The sequence below is a fragment of the Lepidochelys olivacea genome (genome assembly GCF_965140295.1).
Source record: "Lepidochelys olivacea isolate rLepOli2 genome assembly, chromosome: 5".
NCBI lineage: Eukaryota > Metazoa > Chordata > Testudines > Cheloniidae > Lepidochelys > Lepidochelys olivacea.
Window position 1 is genome coordinate 13810637 of NC_140415.1, and position 21438 is coordinate 13832074.

The following is a 21438-nucleotide window of genomic DNA, read 5'->3' on the forward strand; positions in this document are numbered from 1 at the left end:
AACTTGCTGGCAAGAGTACTGTGGGAGACAGTGTCAAAAGCTTTGCTAAAGTCAAGGAACAAAACGTCCACTGCTTTCCCTTCATCCACAGAACCAGTTATCTCCTCATAGAAGGCAATTAGATTAGTCAGGCATGACTTGCCCTTGATGAATCCATGCTGACTGTTCCTGATCGCTTTCCTCTCCTCTAAGTGCTTCAGAATAGATTCCTTGAGGACCTGCTCCATGATTTTTCCAGGGACTGAGGTGAGGCTGACTGGCCTGTAGTTCCCAGGATCCTCCTTCTTCCCTTTTTTAAAGATGGGCACTACATTAGCCTTTTTCCCCCGGAAAACGGACTTCCCCCGGTTGCCGTGAGTTTTCAAAGTTAATGGCCAATGGCTCTGCAATCACATCCGCCAACTCCTCAATGTGTTCAAAGCCATGTATTTTTTCCAACTGCGACTTTAAAATCGGGAGCCTGGACAAAACAGCCATGTTCTTTTACAAAATGCCCACAGACGCCAAGAAACCTGAATTGCCTATGGGTGCTCCAGCTCATGTTCAGAAGAGAAGACCCATTTACACTTATTTTGCTAAAGAGACAGCACCGGTGCTGAACCCCGCAGTTCATCCTGAAATTGAACTGAAGAAACAGGAAGACTTTATGGAGTGGGAGGTGCTGGGGCGGAGATAGGACGAGGCAGGGGGAGTGGGTGGAATGGGGTGGGGCGGGAAGAGACAGTCAGGGTGGGGGAAGGGGTGGAGTGAGGGCAGGGCCTGGGGCAGAGTGGGGGGTCAAGCTCCCCCTGGGAACTGGGAAAGTTGGTGCCTCTGCCTCTTTCATATCCAGAACATTTATAGAAGCTTATAAGGGATGTTCGTAGTTGTATGTTAAGTCTCTTTTTAAAGATGTAATTTATAACAGTTGGGCATATTTGGAAATAAACATTTAATTCCAGAATTCTTTGATCCTCTGGAGATAGTGGAAAGTAATGTTTGATTCCTAAACCATCTAGACATGTCATAACTTAAATTGACTGCAAACCATTATGTAGATTGTCCTGAGAAAGCTCTCTATGGGAACCCTACAGGGTGGTTCTGTCTTCTACTCCTTTCTCTTCTCTCTCTAGACTTTATTCCTGGATATTCTCATCTGCTTTTGTAATTTCTACTTTCGTCTTTATGCTGCTGATTTATAAGTCCCTCTTCCTGTCTTTGCAAAAAGAAAAGGAGTACTTGTGGCACCTTAGAGACTAATCAATTTATTTGAGCATAAGCTTTCGTGAGCTACAGCTCACTTCATCGGATTCCTGTCTTGTATATCTAACTTTGTTGGTTTGACTTATGTAGCTGAAGTTTAGGGCCAGATTCACTCCAGTTTTGTTGATTTTGCCAGTGTAACCCTGCTGCAGGCTACCGTTATACATTGTAAGCAAAAAAGGCACAATTTTAACTTCTTTGTTTTGTAAAATCCTTCCTAGGCCAATTTTAAGAAAATGAGAATGTAATCAGTTGTGATTATATTACCATAAATGCATTACTATCACTGATTGCAATGATACATAGAAACATAGTAATGTATTCTTCGGCTTATGAGAAGCTAGTCTTCACTGTAAGTTTTAGAAGGACTTAGAGGGGTCTGCCCAGGGAAGCATGACCAGCAGCCTCCCTCTTACTCTCTCCACATATTGAGCAGTAGTGAGAAAGCTTGTAATGGACAAACTATGGAAATCTCCAGACCCTTGGGGCTCCTTTCCTAAAGTAGCTAGCGCCAACCACAGCCAAGGCCACAGAGTTTAAGTCAAGGCTTTCCACTTCTCTTATGTTCCACCTTCTATGGACATACACACTTGAAACAGAGGGATCTGCCCTGGTTATTGGGCCAGTGGCCTCTCCTCCCCATGGGAAACAGAAGCCAGGAGGAGCCTCCCAGGTCTTCTGACACCAATATTCACTCAACTCTGAAGCTTGACATCTGGGAGCCTGCTTCTCCACTCAGTGACTTCAGTGGAACTACACTAGCAACTCCCCTGGAATTTTTTCCCCTGACTTCCATTGGTTGTTGGTCCCCTTCATCCCACCCTGACCCTGCCTAACTTCACTCTTCTGCTGTTGTGTTTATCTCCTTTCCCATCTACCACTCTCCTCTTTTCCCTCTGTTTACGTACCCCCTCCTTTACCCCTTCAACCACTCCCCCAAAAGCAATAGTAATATAAATATTAAAAATGAAAAAGCAGACAAACCCTTAGAACTGACATTCCATGTGTGTGGGATGAACTGGGTCACTGTGCCTTTCTTGTGCCGTTATTAATTATTAGCATGGCAGTAGCATCTGAGGCCCCAGTAAGGGACTGGGGCTCAATTGTGCTTGGCATTGTACAAATATATAACAAAGACAGTCCCTGCCCTGAAGAGCTTGTCCTACATCTGTTTTTCGTCTTTTCAGATCTCTTTGGGATAGGGACTGTATCTTCCTATATGTTTTTACAACACTTAATACAAAGCCCCCTTCCTGGTTGGGCCTTAGGTTGCTACTGTAATATAAATAGTGATGTTGGAAATACATGGCATTTCAAATCTGCAATGTACAAATCTTCTCACTGATATCAGTGTAACTCAAATTATAGGAACAGCTTTAACACCTTTTAGAGAACACCCAGTCCTGTGAAAGAAGTGTGTGAACTGGAATTACTTTTATTCAAGCTGACAACTAATAATGAAAAACTAAACAGCTGCATGGAAAGCAACTGTGTTAAAGCAAAGAATACAGAAAATTTAAGGCCATGTCTACACTACCACTTATGTTGGCAAAACTTGTCATTCAGGGGTGTGAAAAAACTCCCCCCCCAAGCAACATAAGTTTTGCCAGCATAAGCACTTGTGTGCACAGTGCTTCTGCCAACATAGCTCTTGTTTAGGTGGTTTTATTACGTAGACAGGAGAGCTGTGCTGCTGTAAGTTCAGTAGTGTAGACATGGCCTAAACAGGTAATGTGACTCTGACCCTTATTTCAAAAGATAAATAATCAAAACAAATATAGTATCATTGTAGGTATCCAAATTCCCTTTGTCCGAAAATCCTGGTTATCTGAATCCATGTGCATCCCCATGTTAGTCACTAGAACTTCTGCTTATCTGAATGCCCAGTTATCCAAAAGCTTTGGATGTCTCCCAGGCCCTTTGGATAAATGGGAGTATACTGTACATTCTTTGTATGTATATGTGTAGAAATAACTTTCTACTTATATAAGCATTGTATTGGGGGGGAAGTGGCAAACCAGGTATGTTCTGGAGAAAATAAATGACAAAGTTCAAAGAAATAAAGATACAATATTTACATAAATTAATAAAGTGGCTTAGTGTAGGCCTGGCCTAGATTCCTATGACATGCAAGTAAGGGTATTTACAAATATAGAAGGAAAGGGTTTAATTAGTAAAAGCACATCTCATAATACTTTTGTTTGTTAGTTATCTATAGCCACACACGTGTTCCACCTTAACTCTGTATCTCCTGACTTGTGAGAAATAGGAAGGGGTCACATTGGGCCAGCTTATGCTGCCTCAGCAAGTTGATACATTTTTTTAAGAAGTTGCCAATTTGTGTTGTGAAATCAAAGTAATTTTTAAAATGAAGTTTCTAGACTTTATAGTTACAAAAACTATCCGCAAAATGTGAACTGAGTATATCTCAATGCTGTGATATCTGTAACAACAGCTCAGAGAGTTAGGAACTACTCCATTCAGCTCTCTTGTATTTGAACTCTGAATCCTAATGGTGATTATTTAAAATGTCACAATTAACAATAATACAAAATAGGCAGTTTTTATGAGGTGAAATGTGTATGTAATTTGTTTCAGATGTCATTGAAGTATAAAATACAGTACTATCCTATAGAAGTCTTCTATAACACTGGTTCTTTCCCCGCCTCAGGTGAATTTCACTGTAGACCAGATCCGAGCGATCATGGACAAAAAGTCCAATATCAGGAAAATGTCTGTGATTGCTCATGTTGATCATGGCAAATCGACACTGACAGACTCTTTGGTATCTAAAGCAGGTATCATTGCTTCAGCCAAAGCTGGTGAAACACGATTCACAGACACGCGGAAAGATGAACAAGGAAGATGTATCACAATCAAGTCTACGTAAGTACCATAAAGTTATTTTTAACCTTTGTCTGAATCTTGTAATGCAACACTGTAAAACTGCCTCCTCACAACCCCACACACACACTCAGATTTTTTATGAGAATATTCATATATGGATTAATGTTATTGTTAATAAAATTAATGTTAATAGGCCATGCTATCTGATGACTGTATCACCATACTTTGCTGAAAGCATAGTAGCGATTATTTTCAGAATTCCTTACCTACAGAAGATACAAATGTTAGTCAGTTGAATTAATAAAATGAATATAGTACTATCAAAGCATTGCTACGTCAATGCTAGGACCTTTAATTTACAGGGTAGTTGGGGATATCTTCGTTAATTATTTGCTGTTCCACTTGTTTCTTTTGAGCCAATATGTCCTGCAGCTATGCTTCTTGAATTGAGAATACATATTATATCCTCCATACAGATGTTGTGATCTTTATTTTTTAAAGTGCTAAATCATCAAGTGGATTCTTATGGTTGCACTCTTCTCCTAATATAATATTTTCTGTTTGTTACTTGAAACAGCACACATTTAAAATGAAACCCACTAATTGACACTTCATTCTTTTTTAGTATTAAATTTGCCATTTTTCTTCACTTGTGCACGTAGAATTTAAATTGAAATACTTTGATGGCTTTTAGTTTTAAGAATCTAATATGAATGTTTTTAAATTATTTTAGTTTGTAGATAACTTGTAGGTAGTGCTAATTATATTAGAGTTATTTTTGTAACAAATAATTTTGTAAAATGGACGATATCAGGGTTCATCTTATAAACAGCATGTAGTGGTCTCTCCTACTTGCTCTGGGCCAGATTCTGACACTTTTACTCATAATGAGCAGTACCTTATTCTGAGTAGTTCCTTTGATCTTAACAGGATTACTTGCAGCAGAGTAAAATACGACTCATTGACCAGAAGTGGCAGAATCTGGCCATTTGTGATGATTGAGAATAGCATCTTGACATGTGACGTATGACTCCATGCAACGGTGTCAACCAGTTGAAAATAAGTTTGTAGAGCAAGTGATTTGGGCCAGGACTACAGTGTTATAGCATGACAACTATCCTGCTATGTTGGTCTTGAATCAAAACAGAAATTCCTTACAGCCAGAGCAAAATGTTGGATCCCAAGAATTTTATGAACCCAAAATAGTGTTGAGTAGTTCCTCTTTCATTTTCCTTTAGTTTATGTACATCATGATGACTGTGTTTTTTACAGAGGAGCTACAGGAGACTCCATAATATACATTTTAAATTACTGAAATAAAATGTTCTCTCTTGTAGGGCAATCTCTCTGTACTATGAACTCTCGGACAATGACTTGGCCTTTATCAAAGAGTACAAAGATGGTTCGGGTTTTCTTATTAATTTAATCGACTCTCCTGGACATGTAGATTTCTCCTCTGAAGTTACAGCAGCTCTTCGTGTCACTGATGGTGCCCTTGTAGTTGTTGACTGTGTTTCAGGTGAATGTGCTTTAATTAAAAGATTTTGCTGCCTGGTGGGTGACTTAATGCATAGGCCTTCTTGCTTTGAAGGTTTAGATTCAGTTTGGAACTAGACTGAAAGTGAATTGATGGTGGGTGTTAGTCCCTAGCATGTTCTCCTGTTCACACCACGAGGGATGAATCTGACCATTCAGGCTCTGTGGGTGAAGTGTAGAGTGGCTGGGGAAGTGAAATCCATCCTCCAACCCAGCATCAGAATGCAAGGCTGCTGCTCAAACTCCCCATTTCTCCCCCCAGCCTTTTACAGTTGCTATCCCAGTTTATAGACTGGAATAATAGCTGCAGTCTGTCCCTGCCAATTGCACAAAGCACTGAGGCTACACAAGGAATTTCTGTGCTGGGATTCTCTGGCCAGTTTATATAGCATAAAGTGGCCTTAGCAGACTGAAAAATCTGAACCATTGACTTTTTTTCCTCTTAGGGGTGTGTGTTCAAACAGAAACTGTTCTGTGTCAAGCAGTTGCTGAGCGCATCAAGCCAGTACTGATGATGAACAAGATGGATCATGCTCTGTTGGAGTTACAGCTAGAACCAGAGGAACTTTATCAGACCTTCCAGCGTATTGTGGAAAGTGTCAATGTCCACCTATGGAGAAGGTGAAACTGGACCGATGGGTAATATTATGGTAAAGAAAACCCAAGTTTTTGCTTTAAATGGTACCAAGAATAAATATATCCAGAAGCTTCTGTGGTAGTTCACACTTCCTTACCGGGATCCTGTCGCAAACATGTTTGTAGATTTTGTATAGGAGAATGAATTAAAATATTTCTACAGTGGAAGCTGGCAGTTTCCTGAACTCAAGATCCTCTGGCCTACCACCTGAAGATACTTCTGGTCAGCCCCCTGCTACCTGTATTGTTTCATCCTCATGCAGAACAGGAAATATATGAGAGAGGGCAACCAGTTGAGAAAGGAAGCAACTAGAAATCCGGAGCTGAAGGGGGAGAAAAGGTAGCAGTAGGGCGTCAGAGAGCTAGTGGGGAATAGATGGAGCAACAGGTGGGAAGACAGCTTGAAGAAGAGGAGAGAAATGTAGATACTCCTAAATGCATGTTTTGACATTAAAATATTGTGAATTTTAAAGCATTTCAGGGTCAGCATTTCTTCTGCCTTTGAGAGAAGAATAAGGTGTAGACATAGGCATAGCCTTGGGGTTCACACCAAGGACCAGGAGTTAGGAGATTTGGATTCTTTTGTTGATTTTGCTATTTAACTCATTTATGACGCTGTGCAAGTCACTTCCTTTGCTGTGCTTCTGTTTCCCCATATGGGATAACAATATTTCACTACTTCACAGTGATCCTGTGAGGCTCCTTCAACAATTGTACATGAAGCCCTTCAAAATCATCAGATGGCAGCTGGTAGTAGAAGTTTATAACATTTTTGTGGCACACAAACTGGATTTGCTGTCCTCTCATCGACCTAATTAGGCTATTGGGAGCTAAAATCATTGACACTGTAATAATAGGTTATACATAGCCTTGAATGAAAGCTGTTCTATCTGGTGCTTGACATAGATGTATGAGTATTATTCCCATTTTGCACTTAGGAACAGCAAGTCATGGAGAAATGATGCGACTTGCCCAAGGTTACAGTCAGTATGGAAGAGTTTAAAATATAATCCTGACTATTAGTCCTGTGTTCTAATCACTAGATCATGCTGTAGTAAGTATTGTGTAATCAGTTTCATACATTAGCTCTGAGACAAGCTAGTTCTTTATAGCCACACATTTCAGACCTGGATTCCTAAAGTTTAGCTTCTAAATCCATATTTAATTTTAGAAGCCGCCAACTTTGAAAATTGTTACCTCAAAGAACTAACTTGTCTTGCAGCTAACTGATAAAACTGACAATACCCATGTCACATTTTGGGGTTCAGACCAATGAGAATAGGATCTTCTTCTGCCCTGTAACTGTAGGTGCCTTAAATGCTCTGCTGCTATGGTTCACAGCTTGCATACCAACAGCCAGCAAATATGCAGTTCCCTGAATATCTGTGTGCTCTGCAGCCCTTGTACAGTACTCTGCTCCCACCAGTCTGCCTACAATACAACAGCCGCACCGTGGTCTCCACCAGCCTGGGTTACTACTTGCAGGGTGACCCCAACACACCCCCAGGCCCTAATTTCCCCAAAAGTGTGTGCCCTGAAATGTCCAGCCCCCTCCTGGAATACTTGGAGGCATAATAAGGTTCATTGCTCCTTTAAAGAGTCAAAAGCATAGCAGCTTGTTGCTGTAACTGGAGTTAATAATCACATCAAGTCAAATACAGTAAGGGGTTGATTTAGATTTTAGACTAAAAGGTCAAACAAGTTTATTTAATCAAAATGGAAGTGTTGAATTCAAATATAAGGGATAAAATCAAAATGGTTACAAGCAAAGAAGAGTAAAATATGCTTTCTAGTGGCTAAGACTTAAATCAACAAGCTATAGCCTTAGTTCCAGGTAGATTTCTTACTTTTTTTTTTTTCTTTCCAGCCATGGCTGACTTTCAGTCAAGACCTTCCACAGAAGTACAAGGTGCTAGTTCCCCTTGTCTTTCTCAGTAAAGGGTCTTTGCCTAAGTAGCTTTCTCACCTATATTCAGTTCCCAGAGTCTTCAACCCCTTGGTTGAAGGACCTATCTTTCTGAGATTGAAAGAGCTCTGTCCCTTTGTAACTGTGCAGTGATGGAAGCCAAGATGGCGTCTTCTTCTCCCCTTATAGCTTCCCCAACTCACTGTTTTGTCTCCAGACTCAGGATAACCTCATATTGTTCTTCCCTAACTGTGGAGTTCCCATCCCCCCGCTTATTTGTACGTAAATGAGGCTTTCATTATATTTGGTCACACCTTGCTTAATTTCAGCAGTGAGAGGTAGATAGCTGCCTTCCCACCTGTCTGGGAGAAAACCTGTTTTTGTCAAAACTTTAAACCATAATGAGTATTCATAACTCCTCCATGCAGTGTTAATACTTACATTTCACAATTATATGAAAGTTAATGACACCTTGGTGATTAATAAGAGACCTTCCTTGAGACACTTATTATAATACAGCAATGTTGTACAGACGTTCCCCGGGTTACGCTAACCCGACTTACGCAAATCCGCATTTATGGAAAAAGTTCCGTAAGCTAGAAATAGGAGGGTTGTTGGGGTTTTTTTGCGTAATGGTCAGAGATACGTTTCTGACTTACGAAATATTCGAGTTACACAACGCGTTCCGGAACGGAACACTTGCGTAAGTCGGGGAATGTCTGTATATAGTCAGTTGATTAAATTACTTACAATTTGAGATTTAGACTTCCTGTCTCTATAGTCCAGTAAATCATTGAAATGTATTCTCAGATAAAGATCCTTTTCTCCTTCTAGGAAGGGACGCCATGTTGTCTGGTGAAGACTTCATGCTGATTCCTCCCCAACTGGTGATAATTGAGTCATTACCTCCTCCCCTTGTTAGCTTGATGGTTTTGTTTACCTTTTGAATAAATGCACCTTCATTGGCTCTGTCTGATGGCCAGGCTGCTCAGACAAACAAATACACTGTTCCATTAGGGCAGACTGGGCTTATGCACTGCTTGCCAAGCACATAACTCTAGCATATATTCATAACTTTCTATGCACCCGGTACCTATATCATGCAAGAATGTTAATGATCAGTGAGTTATTAGTTTTGCACTGATATCTTACACAACATCATAATCTGTATCTAAAAGGTAACAGTGTGTTAGGTGTAGTAAGTATGTCAGGCCTGACAAGAGCTGCTGCAAAGAGTACTGAACCACCAAATGGCCTCTGTCGCAACCTACTACATCATGGTCTGGAGGTTAGAACGAGGGCTTATTAGCTAGGATTGTATCCTAGGCTCTTCCACATTGGGGTTCAGTGGAGCTGCAGATACCCAGCCACTAAAAATCAGACCACTTTGCCTAAGTTTAGGCACCCAGGTTTCAACTTCCAGAGGTAATTCAATATCAAATATTCACAGAAATTCATGGAAATATTTGGAAGGCTTTAATCAAACTTTTTGCTGTAGATATCTTTGTAAAATATAATCAAAACTCTTTGGGTGTAATTGGATTAGCAAAATGGGACAAAATAGAACTCTTGCTTCAAAGTAAGATCCAACAAGACCAGTCTTGTCAAGATTGCGGAATATTTTGGGAGCCTCAGTCACATGCTACATCCCACTGAAAGCAAAGTGTCTTGTCCCAGGCATTAACTATCATTCTGTTTTTAGATTGATCCCCTTATTGGTACTGTTGGGTTTCGCTCTGGTTTACATGGCTGGGCATTTACTTTGAAGCAGTTTGCTGAGATGTATGTGGCCAAATTTGATGCCAAAGGTGAAAAAGCACAACTCCCTCCAGCCGAACATTCAAAGAAAGTAGAAGACATGATGAAAAAGCTTTGGGGAGCAAAGTGAGTGATGAAATACACATGTATACATAGGCACGTGCTTAGATACCACAGCGATAGGCTGTTCAGGAATAGCTTAATAAAGTGTATATATTTAGCACAGTGGCTTAGTCCCCCCCGCCATCCCTTTAGGGCCCTTTAAGAACTCATAGTTAGGACCCTATCAAATTCGCGGTCATGAAAAATGTGTCACGAACCATGAAATCTGATCTTTTGGGTACTTTTACCTTATACTGTAAAAGTATACAAAAGTATACAGCATTTCTCAAACTGGGGCTCCTGACCAAAATTTGCTATTTATGCCATGACCAACTTGCAAAAATGTGTGATTACTCCACAATTTAAGTGGACCCCTACTTACAGTTCAGAGCAGTTCAACCAGTCCCACAAGGGGTCCCATTTATTTACTCCACAGAGTACTCACTGGCCCTCCAGGCCCCAACCCCAGTTCAGTCTCTCTCTCAGTAGTCCAAAATACCGCAGTGTATTTGAAAACAGAACACAGACTCTCACCGTGTTGACCCCAGTTTCAGCTAGGCACAGCCCCATCCTTCCTGAGGATTCTGTCTGCTTCCCATTACCTCTTGCCTGGAGTCTGTCCTTCTCCGCAGGTCATTCTAGGTAGGCCTTTGGTATCTGTCCCCTGCTTCTTGGGCAGGATCTCTCCTTGCCTTGAAAGCTTTCTCCTGAACTTCCTTGGCTTAGTATCAGGCTTCCTGCCTCTAGCAGTCTCAGTTGCTCTCTCATCCACCATCCCCAGCAGTTGCCTGCTGCACTTTATATAGAAGTACCTTGATTTCTCTTAGGTGGGGCTCATCTTGTAATCAGGGCTGGCTTAGCCCCAGGCTCTCCTGCCCCTGGGCAAGGCACCCTGTTCCAGTATACATATTTAATCCAGACAGTTTGTGGAGAAGTAGCTTATGCCTTTACAAAAAAAAATGTTAATGAGCAGCCTGAAGAACTAGACATAGTTAACATGTATGGCTCAACAATATGTCTGTGTGCATGTGTATATATAAAACTATTAGGAATACTACACGTATGTGATACAAATATATTCCAGAGGGGGATTCTGATGGCATGGTGGGGTGGGAGAGAGAGAGAGACTGGATTGTTGCCAAAACTTTAGGATGGAGTTTGCTTTTATTACAATGTGTGGATAAACTGAATGTGCAGCAAGTTAGATTATAGGCCTAATCCAAAGCCCACTGAAATCAGTTGCAGTCTTTCTACTGAATTCAGAGGGCTTTGTGTTACCCAGGGTTTTCAGAACCCAAAGCAGTGGTAACTTAAATGTTTCTCTCCAGGCAGTGTCAGGAATAAATCAATGGGGACACAGTTCCTCCATCTGCTAAATGATTGGTACAAACCAGAGTGCTTTTTTCTCAGGTCTTAAACACACACACATATATGCTGTAGTGGTAGGTTCAGAGTATCCCAAATATTATAGTTACCCAATGTTTGAAATTGGGGGGGTGGGGAGAAAACCTGGATTTGTGCTGGAAATGGCCCAGCTTGATTATCATACATATTATAAGGAGAGTGATCACTTTAGATAAGCTATTACCAGCAGGAGAGGGGGGGGGGGGAGAAAACCTTTTGTAGCGGTAAACACCCATTTTTTCATGGTTTGTGTGTATAAAAAGATCTTCTGTACTTTCCACAGTATGCATCCGATGAAGTGAGCTGTAGCTCGCGAAAGCTTATGCTCAAATAAATTGGTTAGTCTCTAAGGTGCCACAAGTACTCCTTTTCTTTTTGTGAATACAGACTAACACGGCTGTTACTCTGAAACCAATGTTTGAAATGGTTTCACATGATCAACAGCTAGGTTTCCAGGGGGCCTCCTTTTGTCCAGCTGTTGGGGAGTTTAGGTGTCAACTCTTTGCCCGAAGAAAAGCTTCTTTGGACTGTTCCAAAGCATATTCTTTTGCTTAATTTTTTTATAGCTAGCTTAAACAAAGCATAACTCATAGTGATTCCTAGTGGGTCAGCATACTAACCCCTAGTGGGTCACCAATTTTCTTAATTTTAGCAAACTACTCATTATTTCTTATTAAAGCATTTCTGGTATTTCTAGTTATAACAACAATAAAATTTATATGTCAGGAGCACTTAAAACCAACGTTGGCTGTCCAACCATTCTTTTCATTTTCATGATATGTTACCTTTCTGTCCCATCCTCCGATTCTGATTAGCAAAACTGCAATCATGCAGCTGTTTGGCCTTGCCTCTCAGAGCCCTAAAATTACTTCTAGCTATGTTGTGTTTGGTTTTCAGCTAGAAGTCGCTGGACACACAAAATGGCTGACTTCAGTAATATCAAGTTCTGGGGTTACATTTGGACCATGCCTTATAGCAGGAGGAATAATTATGCACAGATGAATTATAACTGCATTGTTTGAAAGTTACAGGCTAATTATTAGAAGATGTATTAATGCTTAGAAAGAAATTTTCAGATTAAAGGCACTACGGAAGTTCGAAGTCCTTTACAGATGTTAAATAAAATCTAATATTACTCCATGACTAGGGCTATACCAAATTTCACAGCCATGGAAAACACATCATGGTCTGTGAAATCTAGTCTTTTATGTTTTTACCCTGTACTATACAGATTTCACTGGGGAGACCAGGGTTTCTCAAATTGGGGGTCCTGACCCAAAAGAGAGTTGCAGGGGGGTCTCAAGTGTGTTTTAGGGGGGTCGCAGTACTGCCACCCTTACTTCTGCACTGCCTTTGGAGCTGCTGCTGACTGAGGGTCCATCTCTGCAGGCAGCAGCGCAGAAGTATGGGTGGCAATACCATACCAGGCCATCCTTACACTTCTACACCGCTGCTGGTGGCAGCTCTGCCTTCAGAGCTGGACTCCTGGCCAGCAGACGCTGCTCTCCAGCTGCCCAGCTCTGCAGGCAGCACCACCGCCAGCCAAAGCACAGAAGTAAGTGTACAGTACTGTGACTCCCCCACAACTCCTTTTTGGGTCAGGATCTCTACAATTACAAAACCCTGAAATTTCAGATTTAAAAAGCTGAAATCATGAAATTTACAATTTTTTAAATCGTATGACCGTGACATTGACCAGAATTGACCGTGAAATTAGTAAGGTCCTATTCATGAGATAAGCAAGTTTATGAAGATATTTAGCATAGAGTTGAGGTGATTTATCCAAGATAACAAAAGGTATTTTAGGTAGATGCAGGAGTTCCTGGCACCCAATTCTTTGCTCAAGCCACTAGACCAATTTCAGTGATTGAAAACACAAATCTAATCCCAGTGCATGGGTATCTCTTACAAAACAAAAACACTTGCTTCCTGTACTTCTTTTATCCAAAGCAATTAACTCTTCTCCCTATGAATGTAACAGCTCTAAAATGTTCCAATTAGGAATCTCTCCTTTTCCTACTATTTTAGTGCCCTGTACATAATTCAAGGTGTTCCACACTGAAGCACAGTCTTGTTCTCACAAAGTGATTGATCAGTAGAAATCTTGAAAAGTTTTCAAACCATGGATGATTATCATCTCTTCGAATACTTTTCCTCTAAAGTTCAAACCGGATGAGTAAAGCACCTTAAATCAGTGGCAGATTAATGCACAAGGGCCCTGGCCTATCTGGGGCCCCCCAGAGGGGCACTGGAACCTGTTGTAGTAGGAAGAGAGCCTGAGACATAAGCCCTTGTATTAGAGGCCCGGTATGAGGCAAGACCTGCTTACAAAGTTTGGCAAGAACAGGGCTAATAATGCAGAAGTACACATTCCTAAGAAATGCTAAGCATAGAGTACTTATGCAAACATATTCCGATATTAGGTGGTACCGGAACATCCCAATATTAAGGATGGTATAAAAACATTCCCCAAAGATAACAGGAACACACTGGCCCCTTCTTAAGGATAAGGCTAGGATGACTGTATGTAATAGAGATCTTTTAATTGAACCAACATGTACAAGGTGATGGGTAATAAATAGCCATGTCAGGAGGCAGTAACTAACTATGTCAGAGGCAGTACTAACTTGTTTGTATCAGGGTATAAAGATGTATGTCAGAGGGAGTACTTTTGTCCAGCCGAGGGGGGAATGGAAAGTCCCACCATTTGCTGAGCTGTGTCCATTGTCACAGGCATGTCTTAGTATTCTTGTCAAGTTTGCCAGGTGCTATTACCGTGCTTTGTTGACAGTAAACCTGGCCTGGTGCCTTCGTACCTTAACGGATCTTGTGGTCATTGGGCTGTTTGCTCAAGGTCTGCTCTGCCGGATGTCTGCGCAGAGCTGGGGCAGTACACAGGGAGAACACACACATGCAGCCGAACATCTAACCACACCTGTGTAAAAGTGGGGGTGGGGCCACTGGTGCCAGAATGGTAGCTCTACCCCTGCTCCTTTTCTTCCCCCCTGGGGCCCCACCCATTGGCCCAGCCAGAAGTTGGAGCTGGGTTGTGATAAGAGCCACCAAGGGAGCTCGGGCTGCTGTGGGGAGCCCCAGACCTTCCACCTACCTGGGCAGGGGCTGGGGTGCTTGAAAGCAGCCCCCAGCCCGTGTCCTCACTCCCCGGGGCGCGTTGCCCAAGGCTACTACAGCCATGTTAAAAAGTCGGCAGGCCATGGCCACCCTGGCCCACCTAGTTCCGGTGCCCTTAGGCCCCCGGAGTGTGGGAGGCCCAAATGTTCTTTGTGCCCAAGGCCCAAATAAATCTTAATTCGCCTCTTCCTTCAACTTTTTATTTAGATATTTTGATCCAGCAACTGGAAAATTCAGCAAATCAGCCACCAGCCCAGATGGAAAGAAATTGCCACGGACGTTCTGCCAGCTTATTCTGGATCCCATCTTTAAGGTAAAACAAAAAGTTAATCTGTAGCTGCCCCAACTGGCATTTTCATTCGGTGGTATAAGTGTAGGATTCAGCCTAGAAAAAGACAGAGGCTCACTCACCAAACCTGGACTCCATAAGCTGGTTATTTGTACAGCACACACCATGTGTGCAGTCCCTGCCTTCCAGAATTTATGATCTAGGTAAACTACATACAACAGCATGAAGGAGAAGGAAGGCAACACAAAGTCTGAAAGAGGAATGGAATGTGGCACAGGTCTTGTTGTTCTCCATTTAAAAAAAATTGTTAGTGCAGTGAATTTGTTTTAATATATAAAAGAAATTATTTTGGTGTTATCCAAATCAAAGGTTTAGGAATTATCTTTCATTGGGAGGTTTAGAAAATACATTTGGTGTGACTGTCATCTTTCAGATCTTTGCTGGAAATCATGAATTTTGTTTTTTATACAGAACAAAGAATTATTAAATAAAAACCTAAATTTGGAGACTGTGAGGGCATTTTCAACCTGCATGTTACAGATCCACTATTTACAGCAATATGTTGGAACAGATTTAAGATGTATAATGGTAAATCTTTTACCACACTTTCCTCTGTAGATCTTCGATGCTATTATGAACTTTAACAAGGAAGAGACAGCCAAGCTGATAGAGAAACTTAACATCAAGCTGGATGCTGAAGATGGAGACAAAGAAGGCAAACCACTTCTGAAGGTATTTTAAAAAGATTTAATGCAATAATTCAGTTTGACTTTTTTCCTTTAACCCAATAGTCAGGATTAATGGAGTTGCAACATTTGCTGCTGGTCCCCTTCTATTTTTGCTACACAGCACAGCCCTCCAGAATACTTTATGGGTCTTAGAAGGACCTACCTTACTTGTCAGTTGCAAATCTCAAATTTATCAACTAATCATAGGGGGCAAACAAAGACAACCTTGTGTATCTAGAGTGCCACAATTCACAATAAATTATCTAGAAGTGTGAGCCCTTGAGATATGTGAACAGGATTTGAGTCTGATACTGTACAACCAAACAAAGGCATATTGGTTAAGAGGGAGAGAATGTAGATTGCACATTCAGGTAAATAAATAACTGAAGAAAACTGCTACTGCAACATATATATATTTTGCATCAGTTGCCTTGAGAACTATAACTTTTTCAAAGTTGCCTCTGCACATTCCCACATATGGGATGTGCTAACTTGTCCATTGAGCTTTGAGAAATGTCTAGAAAAGCAGTGACTATTGGGACCTCACAGGTACCGTTCTGCAGCACTTAGTGTTCAGAGCAGAGGCTGTAAGAAGCTTTATCTCAGTTCTTCTGCTAAACCCCAGAATCCTTAAGGGTATAAGACTCCATGGAAGAGGGAAAGGCAGGCGGGTAGTGTGGCTGTGCAGAGCCAGCCGTCACAAAGAGCTGCAATTACTATTACTGTAGAGCACAGAATTAATAACTCCTAGAAATGTCATGAATAATGGTGTAATTGGGTCTCCTTTCTACAATTTTCCACAACTGATTAGTTAAATTTGATGGCAAAACTACACATAGAAAAGTTATAGTTATGCTCATGGTTTGTCAATAAACATTAAAACTGCTGCTTCCATTCATAGCTTCAGAGTTTAATGTGGCCCGAAGCATAGTTTCCTCCTGAAATGTAGTGCACCAGCTTGAAAAAAGTGAGTTTTCAGAATGCTCCATTTGAATAATTCAAATGTTAATTATTTTCATTAAAAAAGAAAAAAACCAGGCAATGAGTGGAATAACTGCTTAATTAGATTAAAGTCTTTTGAACTTTTAAATGGTCCCAGGAGAGCTTTGATTAGTTGTCCTGGTTTTTGCCCCAACTCTGTTTTTGGCTAGTGTCTAGAAGGGCATTAGTTATTTCTGGGGTCAGTTGTTATGTTTATCACCTCAAATAAAGTTTCAGTGAGGATGCAGCATTTGTGTTTCTCAGGCTGATGCGCCACTGGCTGCCTGCTGGAGATACCTTGCTTCAGATGATCACCATGCACCTGCCTTCCCCTGTAACGGCACAGAAATATCGTTGTGAACTTCTGTATGAGGGGCCACCTGACGATGAAGCTGCTATGGGTAAGGAGGGAGCTCTTTGACTTTGCAACTCTAACTACACAATGCCCATAGCAAAGATAAAAATACGTTGTTATACACATCAGATGGAATAAAACTGACTAGCTGACAAGCCACATAAATCTGGCTCAGAGTTGGTTATTACATTGTGCTGGCCTTTTCTTTATTTAATTTGTTCCATTACTCTGTTTGTATGGTGCCTAACACAGTGGGGCTCCAAACTGGTTGAGGTCTCGAAGTGCTACCACAATACAATTGTTCAGTAATAATAATTCAGTGTTTTCATGCTGCTGCACAATCCACTTTACCTCCTTATGTGCTGGATGGTCTTGTGTGTGAAACTGTACTCTTTAATTCAGTCCCTGAGAATACATGGGTGGGATGAGTTTGGAGGATGATGGAATCCTGCTGTCCCACTCGAGACATGACGTGTTAGGGGGCTGTGGAAGTACACTGCACAGCACCCACTCGGACTCTTCCAGTCAGTTATCCAGGCTGGATTAGTTCAGAGCACATACCCACTTTTTGGAGTTTTGATTTATTAAATCACTTCTTTAGTTGCTGGAATTCATGCACACTCTGGCTCCATATAAGAGTCTTGATAGGTTTTCTTGCCTCTATTCAGGCGGCGCTCTTTCCTGGAGTTGGGTTTGTACTTCAGATGGTTTCTCCCAAGCAGGAATTCCCCAGTGCCCCTCTTGGAGCTGTGGTTATAGCTTAGGCCAGCTGTACGCCTTACCCAGCTGCTCCTTTTCCCCAATTAGTCCTCAGGTTCAGCAGGCAGGCCTTCTGCTGTGAATGAGGCAGTATATATGCTGATCCTCTTCCTAAGGATCATTCCAGTTGGCTGGGAGAGAGGAGAGCCTTGTCCCACCGACTCTGCAAGGCTCCTGGTCCCTTAAAGAAATGGTAATGGCATGTCCTCCCAACACTAATTCCCAGAACCATTTTCTCTCTACCAATATCTCCTAGGGTCCTTGTATATATCAGACCTCCCAAAATCTTAAAAGGCCACAACATGTGATGGCGATGGGTTGATCTGTAGGCCTCAGCATGCCTAATGGGGCAGACTACCCCCTCACAGTGGGATCATGCTGAAATGTCTTGGTTATTTGTATCAGACCAAACCTGGAGAATCATGATGGGCACCTGCTCCTCCACTTCCAAACTCCTTATGTGGAGTCCCATATTAAACTATCATCACCTGCATCTTGTTCAACATCTGCATGAAGCCACTGAGGGAAAATGTGCCTTACCATTAAATCAGAGGCAAATGGTGCCATCTACCAGCTATCCAAAGGCTTAGCTGAGATCAGCAATTGGATAAAGAGCAAATGGCTCAGGCTGAACCTGGGAAAGACTGAAATGATGCTGGTAGGGAGAAGGAAGTACTGTCCAGAACTCATCGTCTCTATAATATTGCCTTTCATTGATGGTTTCTTCCCTTAGGTCATGAAGACAGTCTGCAGCTTCAGTGTCCACCTGATATTTCACTGCTTTTAGAAACCCAAATAAATATGGATCCAAAAACCATCTAGATTTGGCAAGAAGATAGCGCAGCCTCCTGTCAGATCTGGACTTAGCCACAGTGAACAGGCATTCATGACCTCCAGACTTGATTTCTGAAACTCTCTGTACCTACGTCTGAAACAGGTGACCACTTAAAAAAAAAATCAGTTGGTCACTAATGTCAGGCAGTCTCCTCTGTACAGTCCACTGGCAACATGTCACTTCTGTGCACAGTATGCTGCTTTGGTTCCTGGTGAGTCAAAATCAAAGTTTTTGCCCTCCTCTTCAAGATCTACGTCCAAGTAGGCCAAGTTACATGAGGGACCACCTCACTCTGTGATCTTGGCTTTCCATAACACGTGCGTTCTACTGGAGCAATGGAACTTGCAACCAGAAAAGTAAAACTTGTGCTTGCAGGAGACAGAGATTTACTGATGACTGGCCGAATTGTGGAACTCACACCTGGAAGACATAATGTTGACCACAAACCACTGTGTCCAAAGAGCAGAAACCAAAACCCACTCCTTTGAGCTAGTCTACCACATTATACACCTGCCACACACAAACACAGACCTGTGACCTCTGGACTGGAAAGTAGAAGAGCTGTTAATTATAACTTTAGGCATATTTAATTTTGGGAGGTTTCAGAGCAGCCGTGTTAGTCTGTATTCGCAAAATGAAAAGGAGTACTTGTGCACCTTAGAGACTAACAAATTTATTTGAGCGTAAGCTTTCGTGAGCTACAGCTCACTTCATCGGATGCATGGGAGGCATTCACAATAATGGGTACCATATGAAAAACAAGGCTTATAAAGTGGAAGGGGAAGGAAATGCTCAGTAAAGCGTTAGGCCTAGTTTTAAACAGCTTTTGAAGACTCATTGAAATGCATTGTTTTACTGTAGGTGTCAAAAACTATGATCCCAAGGGCCCTCTGATGATGTATATCTCCAAAATGGTCCCCACATCTGATAAGGGACGTTTCTATGCCTTTGGAAGAGTCTTCTCTGGTATTGTTTCCACTGGACAGAAAGTTCGAATCATGGGACCAAACTACACACCTGGCAAAAAGGAAGATCTCTTCCTAAAATCTGTTCAAAGGTAGATGGAAATAGTTTGCTTCTGTTGAAGAATGCATGCAAAAAAAAAAAAAAGTCAAGATGCTTGCAAAGCCTATTTTGGGAACCTAATAAAAGGAGCATTGTTTACTTTTGTCAATGAAAATACCAGATTTGTATGATTTTTTTTTTTTGGCTTACGTAACAAAATGAGTACCAGAGGGAATGCAGGCAAATAAAAGGCAGTTACAGAAACTTCCTAAGATAAAAAAAGGCATAGTTTCAACAGATATATAAGGATTGTTACCCAACCTCTGTCTTTATAGAACCATTTTGATGATGGGTCGTTATGTTGAGCCCATTGAGAAGGTACCTTGTGGCAACATTGTTGGTCTAGTTGGTGTTGACCAGTTTTTGGTGAAGACGGGTACAATTACCACCTTTGAGCATGCACACAACATGCGAGTGATGAAATTTAGTGTTAGTCCTGTTGTACGTGTTGCTGTTGAAGCAAAAAACCCTGCTGATCTACCAAAACTAGTTGAAGGTCTAAAGCGTCTGGCCAAGTCTGATCCCATGGTTCAGGTGAGTGTTAGTTTTAGAGTTGCTGGTTTTCAGTGAAGTACTCCTGAGGGACTAGACTTAACTCAAAAAGATACTTATTCATGATAGCTTTCATAATCTGACATTTAGAATCTGCAGCCATACCACATACATTGTAATCATATGAGACTGAACAAGCTAAGCAGAGATGGGCCTAGTCAGAAATTGGATAGGAAGTCTCTAAGGAAAACCCAGGTTTTGCAATGAGTAGTATTGGTTATTCATTAGGCAGCACTCTTCCCTCTGATTTAGCATTGAAACAATGTCCCAGCATGATGTTGGCAGTTGCTTTTCAGATGAGATTGTAAAACCGAGATCCTGACTACTTGTCATTACAGATTTTCCAAGTGTGGGGATGTGGGGATGTTATTAGTCTTAGGGTATGTCTACACTACAAAATTAGGTCGATTTTATAGAAGTCGATTTTTAGAATTCGATTTTATACAGTCAATTGCATATGTCCACACTAAGCGCGTTAAGTCGGCGGAGTGCGTCCTCACTACCGTGGCTAGCATTGACGTACGGAGCGGTGCACTGTGGGTAGCTATCCCACAGTTCTCGCAGTCTCCGCCGCCCATTGGAATTCTGGGTTAAGCTCCCAATGTCTGATGGGGCAAAAACATTGTCGTGGGTGGTTTTGGGTACATGTCGTCAGTCGCCCCTCCCTCCATGAAAGCAACAGCAGACAATCGTTTCGCTCCTTTTTTTCTGGGTTACCCGTGCAGACGCCATACCACGGCAAGCATGGAGCCTGCTCAGCTTACCGTCACCACTTCTGTTGTGGGCAAGTCTACTGTGGGGGCTGCTGTGATCCAAGTAGCCAATGCAATCATTGATGTTCTGTTATCAAGGGTAGTGACTCTGGGAAATGTGCGGGCCTTTTTAGATTTTAGGTGCATCATATTGTTGTCCTTTGTTGCTGGTGAAGAAGTCTTACAGCCGTACATTCCAGTCCGGTCGACGTTGTAACACCCCATAACACTTCTGTGGTTGACACATATAACAGCTCCAGGGCTCTTGCTCTTTTGCCTTGGCCGAGGTACCTTGCCCTACCAGAACCTCCAAGCATTCAACACAGAAGCACCTTCAGCAGCTGGGATTGCTCCTGGGTGCCTTCGCAGCAGATGGTGCAGTAGGACTGCTAGCTGTCCTCATCCATGGTGTATGGCTCCACTTCTTCCGCTGCAACTCTGCTCTTCTGCAACTCCGCAGCAGACGGTGTAGTAGGACTGGTAGTCATTCTCGGACATGTAGCTTGGCCGAGGGTTCTGGGAACGTCTTCCCTGCCCGGTTCCTAGCAACTTCCAGGGC

At 41.9% G+C, this 21438-nt stretch overlaps 1 pseudogene across 1 annotated transcript; it reads left to right on the forward strand.

The window, feature by feature from the left end:
- Nucleotides 1–490: 490 nt before the first annotated feature.
- LOC311521335 (elongation factor 2-like) lies at nt 491–19561 on the forward strand (annotated as a pseudogene). The gene is made up of 9 exons (XR_014714683.1): nt 491–658; nt 3914–4128; nt 5427–5608; nt 6072–6275; nt 9870–10051; nt 14771–14876; nt 15471–15584; nt 16826–16962; nt 18409–19561. The product of XR_014714683.1 is annotated as an elongation factor 2-like (transcript).
- The last annotated feature ends 1877 nt before the right edge of the window (nt 19562–21438 follow it).